A 6,000-nucleotide genomic window follows, 5' to 3' on the forward strand; every position below is an offset into this window, starting at 1 on the left:
TGTAAATGACAATAAAAGCAGCTGCTGATTTGTGGGTTTATTTGTATCTAAAAAGGTGACCATGTAACAACCAGTAAACACAAGAGGAGAAGAGGAGGGAAGCCCAGGGATAGGAACCATAAAACATTTAAAGGGCAAAGCTGAGAAGGGATATAATTTGATCCATTTGAGTCCATCTGACATTTTTATATCCACATTTAACTAACAGGTCGTTAATATCCACGCAAATGTAAGCAAGGGAATTTTGAGCCGAGATGTCTTGTTCAAAGTAATAAAACCTTTATTCACACTCCGCTTGTACATCAAACATTTCATAACTTGGCAGTCCAACTGCACAGAGAGGAATCAGTCAGCATCTGTTCCCAAAATTCCTGCACTGTTATGGAAAATAGCAATTATCACTAAAGATTTTTTCCTCAGAGAAACCTGGCTGCACATGAGGGGAAAAATCAGACAGTGAGCTGCGTGTGATAGGGGCTTTTAATTTCCCCTTTTTGTCTTCTAAGTAGAAGAGACTCCTTGCAACTAAAAGTCCTTCTGCAGATTATGACTTCCTAAAGAGCCACAGGAGGATTTACTCATCCAAGTTCTCTTAATTCAGTCCTGTCCCATTCTGAAACATTCTCAAATGCTGAGGTCAGCAGATAGCAAGAACACATGTCAAAAGAGATATGTTCTTTTTCATTCAGGAGAAGATACCAGAGGTCACTCTTTGCAGCTTCTCAGAAAGCCTCAGCTTCCCACTTAAAATCAAGGTCCCTGCAACTGAGTTTCTTTGTGCAGACTGTGCTTTATCATGTACCATATAAAACAGAAAATAAAGTGGAACAAAGTACTAACCAGAATAATATTTTTAACACACTTTGCCATTTTCTTGTCAAATTTAAGAAGAAAACTTGTTTTTGAGACTTTCTTTAAAAAAAAAAAATTATCCCAAACAGAATTATACCTTCCCAATTTCAAATCCATTTGCTACATGACTTTAAGATTTTAAAGAGTATTTCTATAAGGTTTCAGTTTAGGTATGACTGAAGCTGTGATTCTAACAATAGATGTTCATAAGTCTAACAATGTCAGTGTTCCAAATATATGCAATGATTCAAGAGTGGTTTCACTGACTTTGAGCCCTTATAGTTCTGATTTTAATAGTTTTTTTTTTATTCTATAAACAACACTATGGATGTGGTGTAGTAGTGAGTCTCATTTTGAACTGGGCTTAAACTGCTTCTTTTACATCTTTCCCATGCTAAGAGAAGGATCCCATAGTACCTTAGTCTCATACAGCTGAATGGTCTGTCGGGAAAGTCCCAGTGTTTTCAGTGGCAAGTACCACTTTAATACAGTATTTTCTTAAACTAAACATTATTCCTGAAGGTCTTTAGCAAAATAAGCAAATATGTATGTTAGTATAAAACACATTCTATATGCACAGGCTTATTTCAACACAGTGCTACCAGCAATAATTCAAAGCAAAGGATATGCAAGGCAGAAGCTGATAGGAGACATAGCCCAGGCTTCGGGATGAGTGGCTGAATCAACAACATGACTAATGGTGTGAAATCTCAGCTGAGAACACATCTTTGCGAAGTGCCACTGTAAAAATGACTGGTGAGAGCAGGAAAACTGATGATTTACTTTGTCAGAAGCGTCTCTGAATGTAAATGCAAGCAGAGAGCGTGTTCAGCACATCCAAAAATCAAACTGGTTGTCTGGGCTCAGAGCAGTCGCTGCCCCTGGCTCAGGCTGTGGGCTGCTGTGTGCCCTCGGTGAGCTCCTCTTGCCACAGCTCCAAAACATGCCATGGGTGACTGTGGGCGTGGCCATTTAGTGCAGCAAATATTTTTCAAGGCCAAGCACTTCAAAGGAGTGTGGACACAGCCACAGCTATCAGAAAAGTCTGGTTTTAATTATGGAACTGCTCAAACAACTAACATCTACATCGGATTACTCTGGGTCCATGACATGCATCTTAATATTTCTTTAAGTGATGAGCTGTGTTTAACAAACTGAGCTTATCATCTGTGATTTCAGTTTTACTTGTAACTACTCTTGAAAGTTTAATTACTGCTGCTGCTTGTATATGCATTTCCTCTGTGTTAAATGCTAAATAAAACTGATTCGCTTCAGGCAATTCCCGGGGCTTTAAAAATGAAGAGCCTCTTCCAGTCTAAAATGGCTTTAAGTCACCATGAATCTGTTGGTGTGTCAATGTTATCACTTAAATAACCTCTTCTAACTAGCATTTACCTTCTGTCATGTAATATGTATGACGCATTACCTGTCTTCTACTTTGCCAGCCTAAACATAACAAGTTTCCCCATCTTTTTTGCATGTGTCAGGTCAGCTGATGGATCGGGCCAAGCCATCTTTAATAATTTATGTTTATGTTCCTCTCCCATTTTCAGTTCCCTGCCAGGTGTTCAGAGTAAGTTTTGTAGGAAAGTCTGTGGCAGGGATTTTTTCTCTGTGGTACATGGCACAGTCTAACTAGATCACCAGTCCCACTCAGAAAGAAACACGAAACTCAGACTTCAGGATCTGATTGCACCTCTTGAATTCAGAATAACAGTGATAATTCAAAGGTGAAAATAAAGTCATCTCCTTCCCCCACAGAATTTAGTCATTCTGTCTCTGAAAACTGTTGTGTCCCCCCCATTTCTCTTGCTGTTCTTTGAGACATGTTCCTGCAGGAGAATTTTCTGCACCGCATGATGAGCTCATTATAAAAGCTGCTTTCAACAAAATTTCCACATCCAGATGGCATATGAGTTATAACCTTCCATCATGGACTTAACAAGCCGTGGGCTGCTGTTAATTGTCACTTCCAGGTTTCAATGTTTATAAGCCACTAATAAAACCTGCTGTTCTTTTTAATAACAAATTGGAAAATTTTAATTTTTAAAGATACATTTTGCACCTTACTTTCCTTCTCCCTCCTATTAAATCTCTGCCATGACCTTCTCCTGTGCATTTCTCATATAATCAGCAACAGGTCGAATCTTAATATGTTATGGAGTTTTTCTTCATACCCTTTTCAGGCAAAGCTCCTCAAGGGAAGAACTGTAGGCCAAAACCCTTCTGCTGTATCTGCTCATTACTGAGAAAAGAGCTTTTCCCCTTCATGTTTATTGTTGTGAACCAAATGCAGAGTCCCTGGTGAATAACACGCAAACAGAACGTGCACAATGTGAAAATGCATTAAATATTTTATTCTATTTTAGCTGCCTGTTAAGATACCTTACCCCAACCAGCAATTTATAATCATGTGCAAGAGGCAGCTTCCTGAATTTGCATAGTTTAGGGACAGCAAAGCAGAAACAAGGCGGTGAGTGAGGGTAATTACTTTAAAACAACATTAGAGCCGAGCTTAGTGGATCAGTGCAGCGTCTGCAGAGTTCTGCCCGTCAGTAATTGCAAAGCCTTCAGACGAGGCCCTGAAGAACATGAGCTTGTTAATTGCAGGGTTTTGATTAAATTAGCTGTCAGATAATTGTAAGGCAGGCCTAGGAGTTAGGGCTTTCAGAGCCGCTGGAGAAAGTTTTGGGTACATAAAACAAACACTACTGGAATTACCAAAACATGGCCCCAGTGTCAGCACCGTTTCCAGCCCAGGACTCCTCTGCTTCCTCATGCAATTAATAAGAGCGTTCAGCACCTCACAGCCAGGCAGGAACTGCTTCCCAGACACAGGCAGCTCCCTTTGGCTTAGCCAAACCTGGCCAGACAAGCTAGTGGGGCTCCAAAATGCAGGGAGTGTGTGCAAAGAGAGGGGAAAGTGTTGAAAGCGGGGCCTCAGGAGGTGAGGATGTGCAGACCCCCAGTCATCACATTCTTCCCCCAGCGCTGGGGAGAACAGCTCCAGGTCATGCCTCACAACCACAGAACTGCTTGGCCAGCCTGCCTGTGGAGGGGATCTCCAAGGAAGTTACTTTCACTCACAGCTGTAAAACATCTCCATGGCCTGGAAAGAAGCTTCCCCCTTCAGCCTTCAGGGCATTTCCCAGCACAAAGTGCAGCTGCTTGGGGGTTGTGCTGGGAATAATTTGGAATTACAGCTTTGAAAAGCCTTCCCTTTTTATAGTCATTTGGAGACTAAATGCAATTGGAACTCACCGCAGAGGGGTCAGATGAACCAGCAGTGAGGTTTTGTGCTTCCCCTCCACACACATCAAAGGCAAACCCAAACAAAAAGGCCTTTCTTTGCCCTCATAATTGGCCCTGGGCAGAGGCACGTTCTCTCATACAGGCCTCTGGAAGAAAAGGAACCTGATAATGTCAGCTGAAGACAGGGAATTCAATAAACGCACCCCAACAGTTACACAGATGCCTTGTATGCAAAGTAGAAATAAAATCCAAGCTAAGTTACTTTTTAGACTATCTTCCTCTTGATTCCTAGGCTGCTGGAGCAACCCCTGCTTTGCCTTTAGAAATCTCCTCTCCTCTGACTCCATGCACTAATACAGTTGGAACTAAATGTATGTTGCATATTAAGATGTATGCACAGTACACTCATTTAATCGCTCACGAGCTTCCTGAACTGTATTATATTTTATCTGTTTTCCTGAGTAAATAATTCAGGAAAAAAAAAAAAAAAAAAGCTGTGTTCTTCCAGTGTCTCGGAATGTGTATTTTGGGGTAAGGAAGTATTATGTTGGATTTACTGTTCTTTGGGATGTCTGTCTCAGTTACTCAAGATCAAACCCAAATTCCCCTGCCCGGGGGGAGAGTGGGAATCATAGTAACCCAGGGTTACAATTACTGAAGGGCACTAACCAAATTCAGTATTTTCTGTGGAACAAATCAGCTGTCCTGAGTTTCCTTCCACACACTGGAAGATATTATACACCTACTGAATTGGTATCATTGGCTTTAAGTTTGCTCCTGATGTGCATCTGGTCTCTGGGATATTCTGAAGCAGCTGCATGCAGAACAGCATAGCGCAGGTCTGGGAATATTTTCCATACCCTTAGGGATTTGAGTCAGATTTTAAATCCTACGGGAGATGTTACTGAGGACAAAAGGAGTTGTGAGCAAAACAGAAATGCCCCCAAGTCTTCAACGAGAAGCACAACAGTTATTTCCACTATTTAATAAATACAAACATGCTAATTGACGCAGCATGTTTATATAAAACACGGATTAGCTCTGTTAATAATAGTTTACAAATGGGTTGAATATTCAAACTGTTAACCATTCTACAGTATGGCTAGAAGGGGTTCTATTTAAATGGATTTCCTTGGTATGGTTTATCTAAGAGGAAACATCTCTGCAGCAGCTCTGCTGGCAGAGGCAGCTCCTTCAGGAATCTTTTCTTTCCAGACATGTTGGGCCAGCTTTTCTCTCAAAGGTCAGTCCTGCAAACCCTTTTTGGGCCTGTTGGACAGTCAAGGCAGATAACCATAACCCATTTCTTGAGGTTTTTTGATCATTTAACTCTTTCCTTTTCCACACTGTTTTTTTTCTCATATATTTTCCAATGTCAGCAGGCCTTCAACATGCAACACAGGGTAAGACCTGTTCTTAGCAGCTGGAATTTTCAGACTTTCAGCTGCCACTCAAGCCCCTCAGATTTCCATGCAAGCAGCTTTAGCATCTACCCTGATAACACTTTACCAAACTTCTCGAAAAAACACACCAGCCAAGACACGGGAGCTCCCCAAAATTCTCATTCCTTGTCTCAGTCACTGGGGCCAGGCTCCTTTGAAAACCTGACCCTAAAATTACGATTTCCCTCACTCTCTCAGATGTTTGGAATCCCTACATAATCCGAATTGCATACAGCAGAGGTAATCCTGGGCTCAAAGGAAAGCAGAGCTGAAAGGTCAAACAAATCTCAAACTATGCTGCCTCAAGCCTTTCTGCTTCCAAAGGAGTGCCTAATGACTTGTTCTTTGGGAACACTGGAAAGAGATCAAATATGAAGGCATGATTAAGAGAAGAAAAATCTTCCACACCAATTACAGCTTCCATGCTTCTGGCCAGAATCCATAACCCAGCTTC

The sequence above is a fragment of the Manacus vitellinus genome, unplaced genomic scaffold (genome assembly GCF_001715985.3).
Source record: "Manacus vitellinus isolate BGI_N305 unplaced genomic scaffold, ASM171598v3 scaffold_69_pilon, whole genome shotgun sequence".
NCBI lineage: Eukaryota > Metazoa > Chordata > Aves > Passeriformes > Pipridae > Manacus > Manacus vitellinus.